Here is a 27,297-nt window from a genome sequence, read left to right as displayed (position 1 = left end):
CAAACACTGGACATCTGTAGGGCTAACACGACCAGCCCTCAGCTCCTGCAGTGTCTCCAGCATCACTGCCTCTACTGCCGTGCCCCGTGCCCTCTGCCCCCCGGCCCTGCCAGGAAGCCTTCCTCACCATCCCCTCCTCTATGTCACCCATTTCCAGTTCAAGGTCGGGGCAGGCACAGCTGCTGCTGGTGCCTGCATCACCTGCCCAAGGCTTGGCCTCCAGGGAAAGGGAAATGGGAAACATCTCGAATTTTCACCTTGTCAGGTGCTAGCAGTCTGCCCATCACGGTAAAGCACAACATGAAGAACTTAGCAACACAGGAAGGCGGTTCAGAAGCCAGGCTACCAAAACTAATGGAAATATCTTTCATGGAGGAACTTGACCTTGTCTCCCTATATCTATTGGACTATTAATTTTGAATGCATCAAGAAGCTTGTGCTTTTCAGTTCTGTACTTATTAGGCAGCAAAACTCTAAAGAAAGACCTTCCTCCTCACTTGTAGAAGAATGCAAGGAGTCCCAGAAAAGAAAGATCAGCCTTTCTCTTCCTGCCTCTGGAGTGATGGAGCTGATCCTCAGTATGCCAAATGAAGAAAATTTGTACAGAGGGGCTCCTGTTTGGCTCAGTCAGTTAAGCGTCTGCCTTCAGCTCAGGTCAGGATCCCAGGATCCTGGGATCAAGTCCCACATCCGGCTCCCTGCTCAGCGGGGCATCTGCCTCTCCTTTTCCCTCTGCCTGCTGCTCCCCCTACTTGTGCTCTTTTTCTGTCAAATAAATAAATTTTTTAAAAATCTAAAAAAAAAAAAATTATATGGAATTTGAAGGAGCCCTTACCTATGTTTGGGGGTATTTCCCCATTAAATAGGTCTGAGTGGACCAGTCTGATCTTCGATTTCACCATCACTGGAAGTTTGGGCTCAGATATGTAAATGAATGATGGCCGATCAGATGCTCGTGCCTGAGACTTTAAATCTGAAATGAGTGGAGCAAAGAAGCTGGAATAGTCAAGAATTCATCTGTGCCCTAGGGGGCCCAAGGGACCTCCAGCATTTAATGCAAACAGCAGACACGTCCTGATCATGTGTCCTCAGCATGATTTGGGTTGGATTCTCACCTGGGTTTTGAGCTTAGCCTTCCTGGAGATTCTGTGACTTACCCTGAGACCCTTTCAATAAATTGCTTTTTTGCTTAAATCAGTCAGAATTCCTCTTGCTTGCAACTAAGATGCTAACCCACACACTCACTATGTTTTTTAAAAAAAGATTTTATTTATTTATTATGGGGGAGAGAGAGAGTGCGTGAGCACAAGCAGGAGAGGCAGAGGGACAGGCAGACCCATCAGTGAGTGTGGAGCCTGATGCAGGTCTTGATCCCAGGACTGTGGTTCATGACCTGAGCTGAAGTCAGATGCTCCACCGCCTGAGCCACCCAGGTGCCCCTACGTTTTTATTAGTACATTTTTTACTTTCACGAGTGTTTCACTTTAATAACATATTCACATATAAACCACTAAAAACTGTTAGCTCTTTTTCAGCTTTGACTACCATATTCCTAAAGTTTTTCTTCATCTTCCTATGACCTAAAGACTAAGACTAGAAGGAACCCTGGGGACTGTCTAGACCACTTCCTTCACTAAGGGAAACTGAGACTCCAAAACGTTCATTCCCATTTTGGGGATGAGTCTCATTTCTATGGACAGTCTCTGGTAATTTCTCCAACTAAATCAAAACCATTCCAAATTAAGGGCCTTTCTCTTCTCATGCTGAAAATTTATTTTAGAAATATAATGAGCTCCTTCTCTATTACACAAACCACCAAAGGCAATAAGAGGACTGGGCTCCAAACCAATCCTAAGGAAACATCACCAGTTTTCTTTGCTATTCAACCCAGGTTTGGCACCTGTTTATCAATTCACTTAGTCAAAACCACATTTTCTGAATTTGTTAATGAGCATGTTGACGGGAAGGACGGAAGGACAGAATCAAAAGACTTGAGGAGGCAGCTGGTAGGGGAGCCGGAGGTAGCTCACACTTCCTTAACAAGCTGGTGCTAAAAATGTGAAAAAGGATCTGAGGAACCAACATTCAGAACGGACAGCAGCGACAGCGCAGCCAAATCAAAGGAACCTGGGTCCCCGAATAACGGCACAACGCGGGTCCCCTCCCTCCCCACACCCGCAGACTCAGCACCCCTCAACTCCAGCTGTGATAGGAGCCCAAGATGAACTTCTGTTGTGTGAAGTCATTGAGATTTTGGACATGCATTAGTTAGCCCGCTCTTCTTAGTTTCATGCCTAATTATAGAAGAATACATTTATACCCATCAAAGAAAGCCTAACAGAGGGAGAGACTTGGACAAGGATGGAAAAGTTTAGCCAGGCTAATATAAAAAGATACGACTATAACCTATTTCCTGGGTGACCCTAGCTTAGCGCCTTGCAGTTCCGGAGTTCCACTTTGCCCGGACTCCACCATCTCTCCCGATGCAGACTTTTGGGTTCTAGATCTCTTCCTTGAGGCCAACCCTTTACCTCCTCTAGGCTTCTTCCAGGTCTGTGAGGGCTGGCTATTGCTCAGGGTTGACTCCCTGCTGCCCTCGAGTACTGGCCCTTGCCTCTCCTTGGCTCAGGTTCGTCTCCTTATCTTCACGCTGTGCCTTGTTCTTGGCCATGGCCTTCAGGCTCCTGGCCTGGCTCCCACCAGGTGCCCAGAGTTCTCCCTGCATACCCTCTCCTAATGCAGGAGTGATCCCAGTAACCCTTGGTGGAGTCACCTTCTGAGGGGTAGCCCAACACGTTGTAATTATTTTTCCTTTCCCATAAGTTCTGAGTGGATTAAGTTCGAAGAATATCCATATTTATGCTCTTAGCTATTCCTGTTATCTGAATTACATGAAAGAAAAAAACCCTTTATCTTGAACACCTGTGTGTGAACCAATGTGTTAAACATTGGTGCGTTTCATTTAATCTACTACTAGTAGCCTTACTACCCTTTGAGGGTAGTATTGTAGCTGCACGTTTCCAGAAGAAAAAAAAATGAGGCTTTATAAAATTAGGGTTTGGCTGAAGGTCACACAGCTAGTAAGAAGTGGGGCCAGGAGTCTGAACTAGGTTTATTTCATCCCAAAGCCCATTGGTTCCCTTTCCACTCCACAGTATTGACTGTGACCACCCCATTCTGGGCTACAGGGTTTCAAACAGGTATACAGAGTTCAAGGTGAACTGGGGAAACAGAAAGCACAAATGTATGGGATATCTCCTGGCCATCAGACTAATTCATATTTCTCTTAGCAACATGAGGAATAAAACAGACAAGTGCCTATCATCTTCCAGTAACATCAAGGTGAGTAGTTGGGCAGTAGTCGAAAATAATCATGGTGGGGCACCTGGGTGGCTCAGTCTGTTAAGCCGTCAACTCTTGACTTCAGCTCAGGTCACGATCTCAGGGTCCTGAGAACGAGCCCCACATTGAGCTCCATGCTGGATGTGGAGTCTGCTTAAGATTCTCTCTCTCTCTGCCCCTCCCCACTGTGCACTGTGTGCACGCTCTCTCTAAAAAAAATAAAAATTTTAAAGAATCGTGGTAAAATTTAATAAGGATAAAACCTCAAATGGCAAAGTACAAATGTACTCCTCAAGAGGGCTTATTTTGCATAAACTTACTTAAAAAGTATTCTTGGGTTCATAGTGACCCAGTAGAACCACCCCACTGTTGCTTTTGATGTTGATGATTATGTTGAACATTTTATTATTTTTTTTAAGATTTTATTTATTTATTTGACAAAGAGAGAGAACGAGCACAAGCAGAGGGCCCAGGAGAGGGGGAAGCAGGCTCCCCGCTGAGCAGAGAGTCCAATGCGGAGCTCAATCCCAGGACTCTGGGATCATGGCCTGAGCCAAAGACAGACACCAACTGAGCTACCCAGGTGCCCCCATCTTATTGTTATTCTTTAAAGCACACCTCCAGGAGTTATTACCAAAAGCACGGCATGGAGAAACCACGATGTACTCTTTCCACTCTGTTTAACCTTGGTCAGGATTTCATTGGATTAACGCAGTCATTTTTGGAGCCACTCATTGCGAGTGATATGTGAAGATCTTGGACATGTCTCAGGGCAAAGCAATAAAAATGACTGGCTTGGGGTAAAGAGCCTTATTAACAAAGTCCAGGGGAACCAGATTTATTGAGTAGCAACAGAGATCTGTGATTAGGATAAAAAAGTCAGGAATTTTGGTCAGTGTAGTAGTATTTTTCAAAACATGCACAGACCCATATGTATTGGCATCAGCTGAAATGCATGTAAGAAATACAGATCTTGGGAAAATCCCAAACCTCTAAATCATACTTCTGTTGGGGGGGGAGCCCCCCCCAAGACTTATGCACACTGAAGTTGACAATCTTTGTACCATTGATTCTTGGCCTGAGCTGCAGGTTGGAATCACCTGGAAACCCACCCCAGAGATTCTGATTAATTGGTCTGGTATGACCTTAGGGCATCAGCTGTTAAAAACAGCTTTGGCAGGTGACTTTAAAGTGCTCCCAAGGTTGAGAACCTCTCCTCTGTGCGAAGCTAGAAGGTCTGAATGCCAGCAAGCAACTGTTCATCTTCAATTGAATGGTGGAGAAATGGGCTTATTAAGTTTGTGGAACATTTTCGTTAGATAATTCCTTTACATGCACTGTGAGTCACCTTTCCAAGATAAATGCATTTTATTTTTATAACAGTGATTTGTCTGCTTTCATAATTAGAACCTGGGACTCCGAGTCACTGTGAACCAAAGTCATGATTTTCTCTGGCTTTTGGTTCTTCCCTCTCCCTGTGATTCTGGTTTCTCTCACAAGATGACTGGGAGCAATGACAAATAAAAATATTATAGAGTGCTTTTAAACAATGATGTAGGTCACACAATGACCTGAGGCATTGGGGCTCACTGTGGTCTTCCTCTTCTCTGGGGTTCTGCATTGTCTTTGACTCCTGCTACCAAATCTGGACTTTAGGGTTGGAGACAAGGACAGCAGGTGTGTTTGCAGACAACATTTGATTAGGGCCCAGAGAACAGGTACTTTTCCAGTTGGGGAAATGTCCTGGTAGCCATCAAGTACAGCAGAGCAAGAAGAGTAAGGGTGATGATGTTGCTGCTATTAGTCATTGTGCCTTACGTTATATCTGAGTCCACACCAGGGATCTTTGCATTCAGGACCTTATCTGATTGTGTAATGACATTAATTGGCCCTGGAAGGGATTTGATGGAGTTTCTGGTACTGTTTCTTCCGTTATACTCTTGAAATTACATTTTAGGTAATTGGTCTCTTTCTCTATAGAACATAATTTTGCTCGTTATCTTTCTTTCTAATTGTGGTAAAATACCCATAATAAAAGCTACTACTGCAACCATTTTTTAAATTTAAATTCAGTAATTAACATAGACTGTAATACTGGTTTCAGAGGTACAGGTCAGTGATTCATCAGTCTTATATAACACCCAGTATTCATTACATCACGTGCCCTCCTTAAGGTCCATCACCCAGTTACCCCATCCCCCCACCCCCCTCCCCTCCAGCAACCCTCCGTTTGTTTCCGATGATTAAGAGTCTCTTATAATTTGTCTGTTTCTGATTTTGTCTTGTTTTATTTTTTCCTCTCTTCCCCTGTGATCCTGTTTTGTTTCTTAAATTCCACATATGAGTCAGATCGTACTAGTGATGATCTCTGATTGACTTATTTCACTTAGCATGATACCCTCTAGGTCCATCCACGTCATCGAAAAAGATTTTATTTTTTGATGGCTGAGTAGTATTCTGTCGTGTGTGGAACACTACATACCACATCTTTATCCATTCATCTTATTGCATCCATTTTGAAATGTACCGTTCAATGGTGGTAAAACACTCACACTCTGCAACTAATCTCCAGAATTCTTTTCACTTTGCAAAACTGAGACCTTACCCATTAAACAACTTCTCATTCTCCATCTCCCCAGCTACATACCATCTCTTGAACCTGAGAGTTATCAATTTAATCTACTCTTTAAAAATTTCCTAAAATTCACAGCCCTACAAAGTTTACTCGGTGTTGCCACATTTGCCAATCCAATCTTTTTTTTTTTTAATATTTTATTTATTTGACAGAGATCACAAGCAGATAGAGAGGCAGGCAGAGAGAGAGGAGGAAGCAGGCTCCCTGCAAAGCAGACAGCCTGATGCGTGGCTCAATCCCAGGACCCTGTGACCATGACCTGAGCCGAAGACAGAGGCTTTAACCCACTGAGCCACCCAGGTGCCCCCCAATCCAATCTTTCCTTTAGGAAAGGAAAATATTTCCTTTGTCCTTTGTTAGTCCACATATCACATGCTCCCAAGAAAGTATATTCTGGCTTTGCATTAGGTAAAATGTCTGTCCATTTAACAAAAAATAAAAGTGGAATACTATGAACTGAATTTCACTGGGTGAGAATTTAAGTCTCATAATACCGGTGCTAGAGAAATAGTTAATTCTCAAATGTTGGGGGAAGAGTAAACAGATTCCACAAATTAGACAGTATCTATCAAAATAAAAAATGTAGACATCTCTTCATCAGCTACTCAGCTGTCAAAGCTTTACATATATATTCACAGAAATAAAGTATAACTTAAATCTGAATCAACAGGGGACTGATAAATACTTACAGTATGCTATATGATGAACTATTATACAACTGTTAATGTGAGAGTTCTGTGGGTGCTGATATAAGATCTGAAATATATTATTGAATAAAAAATTCGAGGCATATAGAATGACATAAACCTTTTGTGAAAAAAATTATTTTTTATTTTTTATTTTTTATTTCCTGAGGGACAGAGAAAGAGAGAGAGAGAGAGAAAGAGAGATGGGGGAGCGGCAGAGGAAGAGGGAGTGAGAGGATCCCAAGCAGACACCAAACTGAGCTCCGAGCCCAACATGGGGCTCAATCTCAGAACCTTGAGACGACCTGAACTGAAATTAAGAGACGCTTAACTGACTGAGCCACCTGGGCACCCCCAAACCTTAATTTTATACACACACACACACTCTCACATCCCTTGGTGTCTAGAGATACAGTTCCTTTTCTGGAAAGATTCCCAAGCAATTGTTAACAACTGCAGCTTGGTGGAAATAGACAGGTGGTTGGGGGTTGGGGAGAAATACATCTGTGTTTCATTTAAACCTCTCAGTACTACTGGAATTTTTAAAAACGTGTGCTTGTATTACTATAGAATTGTTTTTAAATGTCAACTGCATTAACTAGTCAGTGGAATTACAGCTCATTTAAATTTTTTTATCATTTTCTATAGATCCCAAAGTACATTTTAAAAATTTCTATCCATTTGAAAGGCAAAACAAAATATAAAATTTCTTGCTTTAGATATTTGGCCAAATAATCACTTTCATGACTAATGTAAGTCAGTCTTCCATCGTTTATGTGTCTACAAAGAAAACAAGCCACAGCCAAATCAACCAAACAATCCTGCTTGCTTGCCTTTTTTTTTTTTTTTTTTAACCACAGCACTTTATTTTCCTCACACAATGACATATTGCTAGGGCCTAATATTCTCACATGACAGTAGAAATCACAATCTGGGGATGCCTGGGTGGCTCAGTTGGTTAAGCCGCTGCCTTCGGCTCAGGTCATGATCCCAGGGTCCTGGAATCGAGTCCCGAATCGGGCTCCTTGCTCGGTGGGAAGCCTGCTTCTCTCTCTGCCTCTACCTGCCTCTCTGCCTGCTTATGTTCTCCCTCTCCTTCTCTCTCTGACAAATAAATAAATAAAATCTTTAAAAAAAAAAAAAAAGAAATCACAATCTGTTGTCATCTCTTAAAGAATTGAGGATTGTGTGCAAAAACCTTACATAAATTAAAAGAGTGAATAAATTTACAAGTGTAAATGCAAACCATTTTCCAACTCAAGGCAATTAACAGCCCAAGGTGTTCTGGCAGGAAAACACTGGGTAAGAAAGCAAAGTGGGTCCTGAGGCTCCCACCTTCCCATCCCTGTTATCCCAATGGACCTACGAGACAGAAATGGCAGCTGTTTCAGGGCTCTTGCCAGCCTCTAGAGAAATCCTGGAATAGGCAGCTCTTAACACAGGTCAAGAAACTCACACAGATCAAGAAACTCAGGGTCTTGCAGATTCTCCAGTCAATGGATTTTTCTTCTATAACCATGTTCTCAACCTCAGGCACAAAGTGACCCAGCCAGAGGTGCTAAGGGTTTAAATCAAAGATATATACTGGGTATTAAACATAAACTAAGGGAACAGTTAACTTGGATACAAGGTCAAGATCAGCAGCAAGTTCCACAATCAGTGCTGATATCAGATGCGAGCTTCAAGGACACACTTCTTTCCAAAGCCTCGTTCCAGTTTCAGGAGGCCGGCATGAGGGTATACACTGACCAGGGCAAATGCATACTCGGGAATTCACTCACGGAGGAAATGCTACGCATCTGCTCCAAGTTCGTTTAAAAGTATTTACAGTGCACAACGGAGGGGCCCGACTCCAACATCCTCCTGCTTGCTGATCCACATCTGCTGGGAGGTGGACAGCGAGGCCGGGAGGGCGCCCCCGACCCACACCCAGGACTTGCGTTCCGGAGGAGCGGTGATCTTGACCTTCATGGTGCTTGGCGCCAGAGTTGTGATCTTCTGCATCCTGTCGGCGATGCAGGGGTACACGGTGGCCCCGCCCCGCAGCACCGCGCGAGCATAGAGGGCCTTCCGGATGTCGACGTCACACTTCTGATGGAGCGGAAGGTGGTCTCGTGGACACTACCCGACCCCATCCCCAGGAAGGAAGGCTGGAAGAGCGCCTGCGGGCAGCGGAACTGCTCGCTCCGGACAGTGATCACCTGCCTTGTGGGGCAGCTCATAGCTCTTCTCCAGGGAGGAGGAGGACACGGCCGTGACCATCTCCTGCTCGACGTCCAGGACGACCGAGCAGAGCTTCCCCTTGATGTCACGCACTATTCCCCGCTACGCGGCGGCGGCGGCGAAGCGGCAGCCACACTCGGAGAGGCTCTTCATAAACTAGTCCGTCAGGTCCCGGCCAGCTAGGTCCTGACGCAGGATGGCGCGGGGGCAGGGCGTACCCTGCGAAGATGGGCACAGTGTGGGTGACCCTGTCCCCAGAGTCCATGACAAGACCAGTGGTGCGGCCAGAGCCATGCAGGGACAGCACAGCCCGGATGACCACATACATGCCTGGGGTGTTGAAGGTCTCAAAAATGATCTGAGTCATCCCACAGTTGCCCTTGGGGTTCCGGGGGCCTCGGTCAGCAGCACGGGTGCTCCTCAGGGGCCATGCGCAGCTCGTTGTGGAAGGTATGGTGCCAGATCTCCACATTGTCTCAGTTGGTGACAGTGCCGTGCTCGACGGGGTACGGGAGGGTCAGGATGCCCCGCTTGCTCTGGGCCTTGTCGCCAATGTAAGAGTCCTTTTGGCCCATTCCAACCATCACGCCCTGGTGTCGGGATCACCCGACGATGGACAGGAGCGTAGCTCGGGTGGGAACCATCCCCGGCAAAGTCTGCCTTGCACATCCTGGGGCCATAGTGGACGGCGAGCGCAATCATCTCCTCTTCCATTGGGGTGCGTGGAGGAGGACACGGAGGGCCCTTGGCGCGGGAACACAGGGCGCCAGCCAACTGGCCCAGTGAGACAGCTCTATTCTCTTTTTGACACGAGAATAAATGACATTTACTAAAAATCCCCTCAGTTTTCTCTTTGGTCCTCTGAAAGCAGTCTTTGTAGAATCATTGTAGTTTTATTATTTCTTTAAGCCTTTCTGCAGTTTTTATGATTTCCTATAGATTTTGCTTAGACAATTTTCCTCAAAGACTGTGTTATTACACTGAATAGACTAGAACATCTACAGATCCCTCAGGGTCTCAGGCACTTGAAGTTCCTGTGTCATAATAAAAATTGCCCTTTTTTGCTTCTTGTAGTCCTGGGAGTTAAGCTTTATTACAAGTGAAAATATTCTGCTAATCTCAGGTCAAAGAGATAAAGTGTTAATATCCATACTCTGAAACTTAGCGCCATAGAACAAAACTAAAACTGTCTTCCCACTTCTGGAAACAAGCTCAAGACTTCCACAGATATCATGCAGCAAAAGTTAGGTAAGAAAACCATTTCCTTTTTTCTGTTGGAAAAGACATGGGAGAATTGATTTTCTGGTTATTAGAGTTAATATAATGTTTAACTCTGTGCATGAATAAACACATTGAGCAATTACACGAATCAATGCTGTAAGTCAACGAATAAGCCACACTGTTGTAAAATCAATTCTTAATGATTTTATGTTTTCACTTAAAATGGATCACATGGAAAGACAATAAACAAAACCCAAACTCACTTGTAGTTACCATTATATTAGTCACAAAAAAAGTCCAGGCTGCATTATACAATTTTAAATGGCATTCCCAATTGAACTCACCCTTACTATGTCCCAGCATAAAAATGCAGAATGTACTTATTTAGAATTGAGTAGTACTCATTGGAAAATAAATTTCTGGCAAAAGCACAAACTATGTGTGGTTCCCATAGAATTAGACAAAAATAGATATCGTTCAAAATAACAATAAGAATCCCATGGGACTGACTAATAAAAGATGGCTGGCACAATTTGAATTCCAGTGTAAGGGCTACAGAGAACTTTAAAAATTGGTAACACGGTGGAATCATTTATCATTCTTTACAACTATCACTGCCATGTTGGAACGCTCTTGGAGACCATGCCTTCAAAAAGAGCTCAGGTTACTGACACACTGGGAAAAAGAGGATGCGTCTTCTGTATTTGGGTTTTCAACAGTGACAGTGGGCTATCCAGACAACACAGATGTAGGCACCCTGCTGATTATAGCAAGATCAACTTCCTGTTTAATTTGTGCTAAAGTTTCTAAAATGTCATTCCACAGATCAGTCGCTTTTCTTGCTATCAGATTCTCAAATAATATAATCAGAATATAATGTTCTTTAAGGTTTTTCAGATAAGGATGAAAATCATCAGGGCACCTTGGTGGCTCAGTCAGTTAACTGTCTGCCTTCGGCTCAGGTCATGATCTCAGGGTCCTGGGATTGAGCCCCTCGTTGGGCTCTCTGCTCAGAAGGGAGACTGTTTCTTCCTCCTCCTTTGCCCCTCCTTCTTCTCATGCTCTCTCTCTCAAATAAAATCTTTTTTTTAAAAAAGGGTGAAGATTATGTCACGTACCATATGATTGCATTCATATGTGGAATTTAAGAAACAAAACAAAAAACAGGCTTTTTTTTTTAGATTTTTTATTTACTTTTTTGACACAGAGAGAGAGCACTAGCAAGGGGAGTGGCAGATGAGGCAAAAGCAGGCTCCCTGCTGTGCAGAGCACAACATGGGGCTTGATCCCAGGACCCTTGCATGGCTTGATCCCAGGACCCCAGCCTCATCACCTGATCTGAGTCACCCAGGCACCCCCAATTTTGAGTGTTTTAGAGAGGCAGTTTCCCTGACAGCAGCCATGACTCTGCTACCTGCATGGCTATTCGAAGACCATGGAGATGGGAAGATGGGAGTCCTGTCCACCAGCAGATGTGAGAGGCCCCTGTAGAGAACTACTCCCTAGTCTGTGGGGCTTGTGTGGACCTGGTCACTTGATCTAGTAACAAAAACAGCAGGGATTTTTTTTTTTTTCTTTTGAAAGGACTGGGGAGTGGGGAATAATCCCATCCATCCATTTACAAAGGCAAGCCAGCTAACTAATACTTAGACACACACATAAATGACTTGCATTTTATGCATTCCTTACTGGAACCTGTTCCTTCTAACGTCTCTTAAAAAACTCTTTCCAGAAAATAAATAGGCACAGGAATCTTTACTCTATTTTAAATGACTATGTTTTCTAAGATACATATTCTAAATAAAGGATCTTTCCTGATCAATGAGTTTATTATATAAAAATTCTTACAAAGGTATAAAAATTACAGGGCACCTGGCTGGCTCAGTTGGTAGAGCATATGATTCTTGATCTAGGGATCCTGAGTTCAAGCCCCACACTGGGTGTAGAGTTTATTTAAAAAAAAAAAAAAATCATATAGGAACACCTCGGTGGGTTCAGTTGGTTAAGTCGCTGCCTTTGGCTCAGGTCACCATCCCAGGCTGCTGGGGTAGAGTCCAGTGGGGAGCCTGCTTCTCTCTCTGCCTCTGCCTGCCACTCGGCCTGCTTGTGCTCTCTCTCTCTGATAAATAAATAAAATCTTTTTAAAAATTATATACATAACCATTTAGCTATGTTTCTTTTTTTATATCAATTGCTTTTATTGAACACAGTAAAAATTACATGACACTGGAAAGGGTTTGGGACTATGCTGCATTTATAATATGCAAAGGGAACTGAAAATCTGATATGATAATTTCTTTGTTTTTACTTTATTTTTGAAACTCCACTATAATGGCCCTTATGGTAGACTATGTTCCATCAAAAATAATGTGACTTTTAATCTTTCATCCTGAAGTACCCCAAGTGTCCTTTACAGAGTGCGGTTGGTATCATCACAAAGATTAGGGGCCCTCAATGGTTAGGCTTTTCAGGGAAACAGAGAAAGAGCTGTGCAGACTGCTCCATGGTTTGGGGAGGGCTCCCTGTGACATTAATCTACAAGCTATAACAAGTATGCAACGTAAGACAAAGAAGCCTATGACATACAAAAAGGGCATGTTACTAATTAAGAGAGACTGTGTTTCCTGGATAAAAGGAAGAAGGACAGTTTCATACCTAATGTTGCCCTGGTATTTCTTACCATAATCAATTGCAACTGTGTAATAAAAATTTCCCCTTGCTTTCTTTATAAAAATCATCCTGAGAAAAGACAGTGACCCCTCTCAGCACCTGGCTCCTATTTTAATAGGGTCTGATGTCTCCACCCTCACCAAAATGGGCTTCAGCGTGGAAACTTGTGTAACTGTTGTAAATTCACATTAGGCCCAACTCTTGAGGCAGTGCTAGACGGGTCAGGAGGAAATGCCTCTGCACTCAGCCATTTTCCCTGACATACTCAAGGACAAGTAAGATTTCTCTAGGGCTGTAAGGAGGCCATCTGCCATGTTAGTGGGAACTCAGTTGGGCTGGCCGTGCTAAAGGCAGAGAGACAACCAATTAGGATAGATGATGTTCTCCCTGCCTTCCCAAATTCCTTCCCACTGGGCTAGCTGATGCTTGAAATTCTCTGATCAGAGTTTCATCCTTTACCTTCCTAATGAGGATACTCCTGAGAAAGAAAACATATCAAACCTTGGTTTATTTTCTCTTTTCTGTCTCTTTGCAGGAAGGAGTTGAGCAAATTGTTTCTTGAAAGCAGTGTAATAGAGAATAGGGTTACTGCGTAAGGGGATAAGGAGAAAACAGAAGAGTGAAAACTCTCTAGCCAGCTTCTCTTGGGCCATGTGGAAATGCTAGGTCCCTTCATCCTGGGAACATCCGCACCATTAACGGAACAGTAAAGAGTCCTAGAACCAGTCCTTTAAAGGAATTAGTGTGTTAGCTAGACTGGGAGATGAAATGTCATTTTCTCCAAGTCCTCCACAACTAAGTTGTCTTTTGCTCAAGATTCTGATATAATGACTCACATCCTAGAGGCTTTGGGAAGATATCCCTATGAGATAGTCTAAATTCTGAGTGCGGTCATTGTATCTAAAACCCTTCTTGCTAGAAACACTGCAAAACAGAAGCCAGCTCATCTTCCATAGCCCCGCTCAACTGTTCTTAAGAAACTGTATGCTGATAAATTCTTCAGCACTGCTATTTTTCTCTTTCACGGGTAGATCAAGGGCTTCAAGGTCCAAGCTCTCCCGCTGCCCTGTTTCCTTCTGTCTTTATCAGAGTGACTGCAACACGAGCTCTGGTGGTGGAAACTCTGATAGCCCTCCCTATCTTTGCCTTCTTTCTCTCATTCTAAACTTAAATGTGGTCACCCCTTTCCTTTCAGAGTCACCTAGGGGAACATGATAACTCGGGCTATTTCTCTGCTGTAATGCAAAAACCATGTTGCAACCACTGCAGTAATTCCATAGTATTTGAAATTATCACTCAGATATTTGAGAAGGTTCACATATATCACTCAGATATAAGAGAAGGGGATACCTGCTTTAAAAAAAACTCTTTTAACAACATATACTATATATGCATATATATACATCACATATAAAATAATATATAGTATACTGTACACTTGACTGCTGCTAAAAAGTAGACCTTAAACATCTCACCACACATGCACACAGGAAGTGGTCAGGGGGGTGAGGGGAATGGATGAAGATGGTCGTTAGGTACAAAGTTCCAATCGGAAGATGAGTAAGTACAGAGCAAGTAATGTCCAACATGATGACTATAGCTAACCCTGCTGTAAGGTATATTAGAAAGTTGCTAAAAGAGAAGTTCCTAAAAGTTCTCATCACAAGGAAAAAAACTGTCACTATATGGAGATGAACATTTACTAAACTTATTGTGGTGATCATTTCGCAATACACAAATATTGAGTTGTTATGTTGTGTGCCTTAAAATTATGTAGTGCTATACATCAATTATATCTCAATAAAACTGGAGGGAAATAAAGGTAATGTGTGAGATGATGGAGATGTTAACCAGCTTTACTAAGGTACTCATTTTGCAGCTCATATGTATATCAAATCGACGTTATCACACACCTTAACCATATAATGGCCTACGTCAATTATATCTTAATAAAGCTAGAAAAAAAAAATCCCTGGCTATTTCTATATTGTCAGGAGTGCCAGTAATAATAATCCAGTTTATGCTTGGACAGTGGTGTTCTTTGGCTATTTTTCTTATTTTGCTCAATACTTGCATATAAGCAAAGCTGACACAGTTCAGAGGAAGCTGGAGCTTCCCTCTATGCTCAGCCAGGAGCCTCCATTTTCCATGGAACCAAACATCTCTGTGGCTACTCTGGAGCTTAGTAGCTTCGGATCGCAATATGGCCAGCTGAAGAAGCCTGTGGACCCCCGGGGCCGGTTCTTGAGAGCGCCTTCTTTCAAGTTCCTCCACCTTGACTCCTATTTATTTATTTTTTAATTTTTATTTAAATTCGTTAGTTAAAATATAGTGCAATATTGGTTTTAGGAGTAGAATTTAGTGATTCATCACTTATATACAATATACAGTGCTCATCACAACAAATGCCCCCCCAATACCCATTCCCCATCTAGCCCATCTCTACCCACCTCCCCCCATTAGTTTGTTCTCAGAGGTTAAGAGTCTCCAGAGGTCAGCTGAGTGGCTCAGTCAGTTAAGTGTCTGCCTTGTGCTCAGGTCCTTAACCCAGGGTCCTGGGATGGAGCCTTGTATCAAGCTCCCTGCTCAGTGGAGAGCCTGCTTCTCCCCCTGCCCTTCTCCCTCTGCTTGTGCGTTCTCTCTCATTCTCTCTCACACAGATAAATAAATAAAATCTTAAGGAAAAAAAAAAAGAAGAATCTCTGTGGTTTGTTTCCCTCTCTTTTTTCCCCCCCTTCCCATATGTTCATCTGTTTTGTTTCTTAAATTTCACATATGAGTGAAATCATATGGTACTTACCTTTTCTCTCCACCTTGATTCCTACTGAACCCCCTCCCTCAGTCACTCAGTTTATCCTACCCTGGATTTCTAGAAATAAAGTCCCTTCAGTTTATGACCTATCTCTAGAAACTAAGCGCTTTGTAGACATTTTCCTATGCAACCCACAGCACTTCTAATAGATCTACGAGAAACACAGTTGCATTATTGCAGCAAAGCAAATAGGGTGCGTAGAGTCTAAAATATTTGCATACAGCAGCTGATAACACTGCTGTCACAAGGAATCAAAGCCTAATCCATTAAAATATGCCTCATTTCTTTAAAGCCCCAGATTTTTGGGTGTGCGTTGTGGTAGAAGTATGAAGAAATGTTCCTTAGTAAATGGGAAAAAGTAATTTAACCTTTCTGAGAAAATTCAGCAAGCGTGAGATTGTCACAATTAGAATCACTTGTCGTTTCCAAATTTAGGTGACCTTTTTGAAGTGGAGCAATAGAAGTCTAATTGAACACAAAGAAGATAAGTTTTCATTCAAGAACCAATATTTAAATTCCAAAATTATTTCAGTGCCAAGGCTCTGCTTACTTTAAACTTAAAAAAAAAAAAACCTAATAGGGGATTTTTAAAGCACTGGACGTGCACACTGACGTATTTGATACATTCTCACAATGAGTATGTTCATGATTTTATCAGCTACTCTCAGATGTCAAAGAAGTAGAAAAAACTTGGAGAGTAAAGTCACTGATAATGGTGGCTGCAGTCAGTTGTAGAACAAGTGACCACATTATTTAGGGAAATAAAAATATCCAGTACCAGGCTGTCCCTTTCATTTGTGACTTAAGGGTGGGGTAGGGGATCCCTCAGTGGTTTTTTTTAGCCCAGTAGTACCTTCAGGAGCTCCATGGAGAGGATTAACAAGATCAGGCTGCCAGAAGCAAAGCAAAGAATTCCTCAGGACTGGTGTGTCCCAATTCACCTAGTTCCTCACCCTAGGACAGTTTACTGGGCTTACTGTTTACTGGTTTAAGAACAATATTAACAATTCTTGTACCTAGAGCACTTTCTCACTTTGTCCTCACCCAGCTCATTATCTCCATTTGCCAAATGCAGACACAACTCCCACCCTCTGAAGTCCAGGCTGCAATCTCTCCTCAACCACCATGAGATGCTAAGATGAGATACAATCCATATTCAGGGCAGATCCGAGGAAAACATCTGTGCCCCACCCCAGGCCCGGCCCTCAAGGCCACCGCAGGATTCAAGTGTGGTTCTCGAGGGGGGTAGGGTGGGGTGGACAATCCACTCAACCTCTGGGGTAGGGATAAAGGGCAGAGGGTTCTGGGCCGTCCTTCCCCCCAGGTCCCACCTTCCCAAGCTGAGTCGCTGCATCAGATGAAAACAGAATGCGCACTGTTGTAAGTCAACGCCTTGTTTCAGCCGCGCAAAGCGCACGCAGTCAAGCTCGCTGCTGAGTATGTATGTTACAGCCATACCAGCCCATACTGGATCCGTTGCCAGGCGCGAGCCCATTATGACGTCCGCCACGAGAAACTTACATTCTGTCTTTAAAACGTCCAATAGGAGGACGCCTGGGTGGCTCAGTTGGTTAAGCAGCTGCCTTCGGCTCAGGTCCCACATCCGGAGCCTTGCTCTGCAGGGAGCCTGCTTCTCCCTCTGCTTCTCCCTCTGCCTCTGCCTGCCATTCTGTCTGCCTGTGATCGCTCTCTCCCTCTCTCTCTCTCTGATAAATAAATAAAATCTTAAAAAATAATAATAATAAAATAAAATGTCTAATAGGGATTAGTTCCACCCTTGCCCTAAGCTAAAATGAGACACAGGAGTACATTTTGTAGATCAAAGAATGCTAAGATAATTATGCAGCGGGTTTCAGAGAAATGCATCTCCACTTTGGAAGCGAGCCAGAACTCATATCTTACCCTCCTGGGTTGGGGTTGGGGGGCGGGATTTCTTCACCAAAGCCACATAAGAAACCTTAAAACTTTCTTTAGAAAATTCCTAGTTTCTGGCTGCAGTGGTGAAATGTGAAACCCACGTATCTATGGGAAATACATATTGCTTTAGTAAACCAGGTTCCTTGGGATAGCTACATGGCCCCCATGTGCCCCAGAGAAAGCGGTTTTCCTATTTCATGAACAGGTGTCGATTTCTGCCTTCCACTATAGAAGTTTTCATGCTCTGATATCAGAATACTATGAAATACTATAGTTATCACTGTATGTTTACAAAAAAGGAAACTAGAGCATAAAAAGATGGACCAGCACTCATAGTCAGTGATTCTCAAAAGTGTGGGCAGGGGATGCTGTGAGCCCGGAGTCTTTCGGAGGCTTACCTCAGGTCCTTCTTTTTCCAAGCACATGTCTGCACAAGGCAGGATTTTCTTCATCTATGTACTTCAACAAAAATAACACGTGCCAACTGGTGTCAATACAGAAGCAGATTGTTGAAACCAACTGCCTTTTGTTAGGCCAGACATCAAAGAGATTGCAAAATGGAAAACAATGCCATTCTTCCCACCTAATGTGTTTTGGCATATGTATTTATGTTAATATGTTACAGGGTTACAGGTCTTTATTGTTACTTTAAAATGAAATAGTATTTTTTAAATTTCTTTTTTTTAAGATTTTTTGTTTATTTATTTGACAGAGATCACAAGTAGGCAGAGAGGCAGGCAGAGAGAAAGGAAGGGAAGCAGGCTTCCTGCTGATGTGCGATGTGGGGCTCCATCCCAGGACCCTGGGAACATGACCCGAGCTGAAGGCAGAGGCTTTAACTCACTGAGCCACCCAGGTGCCTTCATTTTTTAAACTTCTAATATGGCAAACAGCAATAGATAAAATTCATATACCCAAAAGCTCTTCAGAATCCTCGATGAATTTTTTAAAGGAATCTTGACACTAAAAATTTGAGATTTGGGTGAAAGAATAAAGCCTTCATTAGAAAAGCAAGTCAAATCATATTATTAAAAGAATAATAAGGATGGATTTGAAATTAAAATGAAGATCACTGTTGTAGTTCACTGTTACCAAATTTTTTTAAAAAAAGATATTTTCAATAAAAGTAAGAAAGAAAATAATGTTTTAGGCAAAAGATCCATATGCAAGGACCAAGGAATATGGAAAAACAAAAATCAGACAAGGGCACTCTACACCTGAGACTTTCATAACAACTTGTTTTTGAAGGGGAATTTGGGTGTATTTGCACTATGAACTAATAACAAAATCACTGGGAAAGAAGAGTGTTGTTAGCAATGGAAGTATTATGGATAGATCAAAATATAGGTCTAAATCTGTCAGCTAAATTAACATGAGATATCAGGCTCATACACAAATCGATTTTAATTAAAAAAACAAGTCAGGATACAACCTGTTTACTAATTATGAATTGGTTAAATAAAGTGATACATCCTTATGGTACATATTTAGCCAATTATGTTCTAGAAAGAACATTTAATAACTTAGAAAAATGTTCACAAATATAAAGAGCAGGTTACAAAACAATATTTAGAAATATATAAGTAGGAAAAGAGGAGCGCCTGGGTTGCTCGGTCGGTTAAGTGTCTCTTTTTTTCAGCTCAGGTCATGATCTCATGGGTCATGAGATTGAGCCCCACATGAGGCTCCCAGAGAGTCTGCTTGAAGATTCCCTCTGCCCCTCCCCCATTCTCTCTCACTTTCTCAAATAAATAAGTTTATAAAAAAATTATTTCAGAGAGAGAGAGGGAACAGAAGCGGGGGGGGGCGCAGAGGGAGAGGGACAAGCAGACTCCTCACAGCAAGGGAGCCTAATGAGGGGCGGATCCCAGGACCCCGAGATCATGACCCAAACTGAAGTCAGATGCTTAACTGATGGAACCACCAGGTACCCCAATAAATAAATCTTAAAAAAAAAAAAAGAGAGAGAGAGAGAGAGACAGACAGACAGACAGGAAGGCTATATACCAAAATGTTAAAATACATTATCTCTGAATGATAATGTGATTATCATTACTTTTTTTGTATTTTATTGTATATTTAAATTTCCCCCCAAATAATAATAACAGCGGTGATAATCCAACAACACATTTGTTTTTACAGAGCTATCTAACTTTCTTGTTTTCTTCATGCACTGGGCAAGCCGGAGCCATCTCTCCCCAGGCAGGCCACACCCACTGACTCCTCCCTGGTTTTAATAAATAGCCCCAGGAAGTCAGTCCCTTCCTTCCCCTTCCAAGGGCCATAGGAGCACTCTGTTCTGCTTTTGAATTCAGCCACTCCAGCATGTGCTAATTGATTTTATTCTACAAATTTAGAATCAGGTAGTTGGGAGCCTCATGAACTCTCCCCGAAATAATGAATGCAAATTAATGTGAAAGTATATCCCCAGGATTTCCTGTAAGAATCTTTTATTACAGTGACAGTGAGGAGTTTTTACAAGTACTTATCATAAATAATGTATTGCCTCTGGTGGCAGGCTAGATCCCTTACGTGACTGTTACTATGGGAACATCAATGTCCATATACAGTTTAATTCTATTCCCAGAAGCTGAAGTGAAAGTCGGCATTATCTTAATGTTGCAGATGTGAGAATTTAGGCATTCAAAAGCTAAGTAGCCGGCCCGGAACCAACAACAAATTAGAGGAAGAAGAGCTGGAACGAGTCTGCTGACTTCAAACCCAGGACACTTTTGGCTAAAGCTGGGAGTCTTCATGTCATGTGTGTGGTGGGCTCGGTTTCCATGGACTCTCCTGTCCTAGTGTGACTCCAGGGGAGCCTCTCACTAGCCTAGGGTGGGCACCAACAGTCTTGTTACCTGGAGGCAGTTTATAGGAGGAAGAAGAGGCTGCCCCTCCAAGGCTCTGAATTACCCATAGGGGCGAAAATCAACAGACAAAGGCACTAGCCCTTGACCCTTGCTTTGCCCAAGTAGGAGAAGCCAGGGCAAGCAGGAAGCAAAGGGATTTATGTGTGCATGAAAGAGAATGTCGCTGAGAAGCATTTAGACAAGTCAAGGGAAGGCTGTTTCATTTTAAATAAATGTGGCCCAGGGAAGAAAGGCGGGGTTAATTTAGATGGAAGGCTAAGAGGTTTTTAAAATTCTCACAGAGCTGGAGTGACAACAGTTACTCTGTTGTTACTCCTGCTGTCCCCATTTGTCACAGGGGAATGATGACCCTTCCCCAGCTCATCTTCTGATCCTCTGTTTTGGGTACAAGGGAAAAAAAAAAAAAAAACTTTGAAAGACCCTAGAAAATCTACATAGGGAAGGTCCTCATTTTATGTGGAAGCAATAGTCTAGGAAAACAAATTTATTACAGTCATATGACTTAACAAAAGAGAATTATTCTCTTACAAAATTGATATAAAAATCTACCCTCTCGTCCCATCACTTTTCATCCCTTAATATTGTTTAACAATCCCAATAAATAATACTTCATAATACTTTATATAAATAACAAATTATTAATAAAAAAGACTCTAATACTTACACCATGACACTTTCTACTTCTGGCCTTAATGAAAGAACTATAGGTCACTCGAAACCTGGGGTCAATGAATATTTTCTTTAAAGGGCCAGATGGCAAACATTTTAGGCTTTGCAGGTTATACAGGATCTCTTTAAAAATGTAAAGATCATACTTAGCTGAGATGTACAAAAATGTAATTTGCCATCCCCACCCTAAGCTATGGCAGCCAATGTAAGAGCCATAAAGGGCAGGTGGCCAGAGTGGATAGGCCACCCATATCCACCTCCATCATTTCCACAGACTTAGTCTGTCCTATTCTCATTGTAGCTCCAGCCCCTCAAATGGTGCCTAGTGGCCATTAGGCCTAAATATGTGGTTGCTGATTCAGTAAATGATGGCTGGGCTCAGAGGGCTGGAGTTGCAACGTGTTGAAAGTCTGCCATTGGCGTTGATTCTTTTCTACTAGGAATCTGAGTGTTGAGAGTCCACCATATTGTGTCTTTGCTCTCTCCTGGCCAACAGGAGTATTATCAATAATGAAACAACTAAATATTATGACTTACAGCACAATAGGTCCTACATGTATAAGCATCTCAGTGGAAAATGGTATAAAAAGGGAGTTATGTAACAGAGGCCTCTCTTACGTACAAATCATCCTGGATAGAGGAACACAGGTATTTCCTGATGGAGTGGAAGGAAACTAACAGTTCCTGAGCCAACTTTATGTTAATGTGTTTAACACATTATTTCATATTATCCTCATACGTCATTGCAAGGTAGAGGATGTTACATTTTATGGGTAGAAAACTGAGCTCAGGGGGGCAAAATAACTTGTTCAGACTCCAAAAATAAATATGTACCAAACCAGGATTCAAATCCAAGCCTGCCTGGCCCCAAACTTCAGGCTCCTTCTACTCTACCTGACTATGGTAGGGGTAGTATTTTTAGTTCTACCAACAATTTGCCTTGTGACCTTTGAGATGATCACGTCACCTCATTCATTAGACACAAATATAAGTAGCTACCCATCTCTCAGTGAGTCGAAAGAATTCATGAATGTTGCAAAACCAAGCACACAGCACTACCTTGCACCCAATAAATACCTGCCTAATTTGAATTACGTTGAACATCTGAATTGGCTGAAACCCAGGAGAAAGGAGAGAAGACTATGGGGAGGAAATGTCTGATTTATCACCCGAGAGGGAGGAGGAAAAAAGTATGAAATGTAATTCAATGATTATGTAGACGGGGTAATGGGTTCAGGCAAAGTAGGTGCAAGGCAGGATCTAGAGAGTAGAAGAACTTCAGTTTCTAGGAGAGCTAACGTAGGCATTGCATTGATTTTCAAAGGATTTTTGTTAGGAACAGAGCCTTTCTTCTGAAACCTTATTTTGAAGCCCAGTATAGAAAACAAATACAGAGCTATTCTTAGCCCTGCTTTCTGGTTTCCATGGTGTCCCCTAAGGAACTTTTATAGAACCCCTCAGGCCAGCTGAGGGCATGGTTTGAAACTTCCTGGTCTTCTATCTGCCTTCTCGCTCAACGCCCAATCAAATATAGTATTTACAATTGACGGAGGGTGGCTGTTCCCTTTATCCTAATAATGGTACAAGAGATCTACTCTGGAGAGTGTCGCTGCTGGTTGTAACATTCAGGGGTGGGGGTTACCGTAGCCTGGTCTGATTCAGGTTTCCAACTATGGAGTCAGGAATATGTCTCTCTCTGTTTTTCGATACCGTGTTCTCTGTGAAGATGCCAGTTCTTTCTACTCAGGACAGAGATGGCCACCAACAGTTTAGGACCTCTATCATCCCTGGTATCTACAGTCTCAGGAAAAAACAACCCTTGGTTAATAGCACAAGACCTCTTGAAGGATCCATCACCGTCAGTCATGTGCTCATCCTGACAGTGCAGTTACTATGGGTGGAGCCATTCAGAATTATGATCAGCCAGGCCTGGTTGATGCCCCCAACTCTAGAGTCAGGAGGGAGGCCAGTGCCACCAGCACACATGGATCAAGAAGAATGGGAGTGAAGGGTGATGCCCCAAAGTGATATTGAGTACAGAAAAACATAGGCCCCGTCCAATGATCAGAGACATGATAATGATGGTAAGCAAGCCCAGGATGGGGGAGATTGAATTGACCGGGTTGACCGAAGTACTGATATAAGAAAAAGGTAGAAGTAGAATTCAGGCACAAACAAGCTAAGAGAAAAGGCGAGAGACGTGTCCTGTTAATGTGGACCTGCATTTTTCCACAGGGGAAGAAAGATGTCTTCAGTCCCTGAAGGAAAGGCAAGTCGACTGTGAAGCCATCCAGAAGACTATTTGTCATCAGGCTAAGATGAAAAGTGGTCAACAAGTGTCTGCATGAGGAGGTTGTGTGGGAACTCAGATTATAAAGTCACTGGGGAAGACTTCAAGAGACATTTTTGCAGTGATTCAGTTGCCAAGGGTGAGAGGGCGGAAAAGAGCAAGACTCAAGCCTCAGGAGTACAGCGATTTCTTATTTATTTTGGACACAGTATCCACAGAGAAAGATTTTGAGTGTTGACTGGACACAAATAGCACTGAGTCAACCAAAGAGAAAGACGCATCTGTGGTAGTGTGGCCCAACAGTTAGATGTTCCAGTTCTGGAATCAAGTAGATCTGGGTTTAAATATTGACTCCTCCCCCGTGGGTGGTATGACCTAGACACATCACGTATTCTCTCTGGACCAAGGCTTCCTCATCTGGAAAATAAGGATGTTATTCACTTCTAGTTCATGGGCTTTTGTGATTTAGTATTAACAGAGATAACATTTGCAGAGAACTTTGTACAGTGGCCAGCATATAAGTGTACATAAATGGTGGTGTTCACAGGATATAGAAACAAAATGGCTGCTGGACACAATGCAGATATTGTATAAATGGTACAAAACATGTAGCCTAAATCAACTGAGTGAAAAATTGAATTGCCTCAGAGGAAAAAAGCTGGAAAGAGAAGGGAGAGCAGAACACTGCAAAGAATTATCCAGGATACCTGATTTTTTTTTTTTTTTTACTTGAAATAGATAAGTTATTGCAGTTTATTTTTTCATGCATGCATTCCGGAACTTTTCGATAAGAGCAATTAAGTGTTAGGCACTTAATGTGCAAGCTGCCAGGGATATAAAGGAGAGGTTAAAACTCCCAGCCTTAAAGAGCTCACAGTCTAGAAGAGGAGAGAGAGAAGAATATAAATGGTATTAGGACAGCATGATGAGAACGAAGTAGGTTTGCTCAGAGTGTGTGAGGGGAGCAGGGCAGTGAGCAGCCAGTTCCATAGGACCTTCTCTGGCTCCAGAGGGCATTCAACTATGATCTGTTGTATACGTTCATCCTGGAGGTGGAGGTCAGTAATATATAGCCTTAGAAGGTAATATTTACAAACAAAATTGTCAAATGTTAATAATCGTTGAAGCTGGGTGATAGGAATTCTTTCCACTCTTCTCCCTACTTTTGAAAATATGCATTGTAGAACTTTTTTCTTTTTTTCCTGAAGTATCACTGATACACAACATTACATAATTTCCCGTGTTCGACAGAATGCTTCAACAAGTCTCCATGTTACGTTGTGCTGTGCTCATCACAAGTATAGCTACCTTGTGTTGTCATACAACCTTGTTACCATACCATTGACTCTATTCCCTGTGCTGTACCTTTCAACCTTGCAACTTACTCCATAATTGGAGGCTGGTACCTCCCACTCCCCTTCACCCATTTTGCCTATCCCCCCATCTCCCTAGAGCTTTTTGAAACGGCACATGAGACCTAAATTCTCAGAGCCAGAAAAGAACAGTTAGGCGAGGGAGCCCTTGGCAGCAGCCATAACCAGGAACTTAACAAACTTTTTGAGAAAAGAGGAAAGTTGTGCTTCACCTGCTGTGGATGGAGGAGTAAATGGAACAAAGCAAGGGGCAGGAAACTGGGAAAGACAGTGATAGCGAGGGGAAAGGCATAGAGATGGAAAGACAAATTGGAGCAAAAAGGGAAAACGTATAAAAACCAGGAACTCTGAATACCCACTTACCAAAATAAATAAATAAATACAAGGAAAGAAGGAAAGAAGAAAATGTGCTGAAAATAGGTTGGGGTGAAAGAATTATAGAGAAACTGAATGACAAAGGCTAATGCACAAGTAAAAATATTATCAGAGATAGAAAGGGATTAGGATTCTGTTCCAAAAGAGGAATCGTGAAAACAGAAGACAGAAGGACGCCCCATGAGGACACCAAGCACAGTGGAAGAGCCAGAGTTCCAAATGAGCTAGCCAGCAGGATGTTGACATAAGGTGCTGCAGTTTAAAGAAAATTTTCAGAGTGAGGTTAGAGGTTAGAGGGCTTTGGGGAAACATCCACATATATAAGTTCATTCTTTTTTTTTTTAAAGATTTTATTTATTTATTTGACAGAGAAAGATCACAAGTAGGCAGAGAGAGAGAGAGAGGGAAGCAGGCTCCCCGCTGAGCAGAGAGCCCAATGCGGGACTCGATCCCAGGACCCCGAGATCATGACCTGAGCCGAAGGCAGCGGCTTAACCCACTGAGCCACCCAGGTGCCCCTATAAGTTCATTCTTGACAAGTTCATACATTCATTTATTCGTTCGTTCATTCATTTCAACAAATAATTATTAATCTTGTTTTCTGGCAATAAACTGACCTGTCAGTCACGTTCCCTAGAGCCTAACAATGGAGACGAACAATGAAACAAGCAATTCTACATTATAATGAAATGTGACCAATGCCAACAAAGGTCAGGCCCTCATGGGGTGCCTTCATTCCCATGCAGGGTGTTTCCCAAATTCCGGGGTTGGCCCTTGGGATGTTGTAGGTACAGAACCATGATCTGCTTCCACACCTACATCCACCTCTTGGGGATGGACATACCCTAACCAAGCTCACAAAGGCATAACCACCAGAAGGCCAATTTACTGACTTAGAGTAAGAAAGATAAAGATGAACGATTTGGGTATTTGCATTCTCTGATGAGCAAATTCTTTCATGATAGACATATCAAAGTGAGAGTCAGATTACCAGTCCAAGATTACTCAAAGAGAATGGATTACAGCAAAGGAGGGGTGAGCTGGATGGCCTTAATGCCCAGTGTCACTTCTAAGTCATTTTCTGCCTCACAGAAGATATTGGTATTCATGGGTCAGGATACCATCCCTCCGGTCACTGCTAGAGGACTTGTCATATTCTATCTTTTTCAATTTCTTTTTCATAGACTCCCCTACTTTTGTGTACACATTCATTCTCCAGACATGGTACAATATAATTAACTGAATGTAATCTTTCTTAGATATAATCACAATCCAGTCTTGTCCCCGCTAATGTGATACACAGATTACTCAAATTCTATCTGGGCACTCAAAATCGGTTGGGTCATCTCTATGTAAGTCTGATTTTACCAATAATGTTTTAATTATTCCTAACTTCTTATTCAAAGTGTAATTTAATCTCATTTTGTGCTGCCTATTTTCCATTCATTAGATCTATCCTCTAGCCAGCTAAAGTTGGGTTTGTCCAATAAATGGGCCATCAAAGATCAGAGGGAAGGAGGGAAATGAAGTAGGGGTATTTGATTCCTCAGCTCTCTTCTTATGGGGTCACTGCAAATAGCCTACCTCTCCAGACCAATGATCACAGCTTTTGTTGCAAGAGTCCTCTCTGTTTCTCAGTTTTGGTAATAGCTCTCATCCTTTTTTTGGCCTTGGGGTGGTAACAATTCCCCAGTGTTGCTAGCCCCAACATAACTCACTGGACCTGGTTGGTTTCCCTAAATACTGCCCACACCATTGTAACAGTCTCTTTATTAAACTTTCCTAATTCTCTCCTTTGGACATGCCATCTCTTTCCTCTTGGGACCCTGATAGGGGTTGGTATTGACTTTAAACTCATATGTTACCAATGGACGGTAAAGGCTGGAGCAAATATATGTAGCCAACTAATTATATAGTGATAGAGACCCAAAGAACTAGGAATTTAATCTTTGGGGCTCTGAAAGAAGAAATGTTATGTATTACTTTCTTGAAAAATAAATGAATGAAATTAAATAGAATGTTGAGTTAAAAAACAACCTTAAAGAGTGTCAGGTTTCTAGACAGTGCATAAAACCAAGGCAAGTAAGATTCAGTGGCTCACCCACAATCACAAAGTCCCTTAACTACAGAATTGAGAGTAAATTTGGCTTTCTGCTTCCTAGACCTCTGCTACTCCTTTTTGCCTGGGCATACTATTTTGATTCCCTGAAGAAG

The 27,297-nt window shown here is 42.4% G+C and overlaps 1 pseudogene; it reads right to left on the bottom strand.

Moving 5' to 3' along the window:
- Positions 1-7,756: 7,756 nt before the first annotated feature.
- LOC101680719 overlaps positions 7,757-27,297 on the bottom strand; it is a 38,475-nt pseudogene continuing 18,934 nt past the window's right edge.

Source organism: Mustela putorius, unplaced genomic scaffold (genome assembly GCF_011764305.1).
Source record: "Mustela putorius furo isolate JIRA1106 unplaced genomic scaffold, ASM1176430v1.1 tig00003845_pilon_pilon_pilon, whole genome shotgun sequence".
Classification (NCBI taxonomy): Eukaryota; Metazoa; Chordata; class Mammalia; order Carnivora; family Mustelidae; genus Mustela; species Mustela putorius.
Note: the sequence above shows the minus strand (reverse complement) of the source record. Positions and strands in the feature narration are given on the sequence as shown.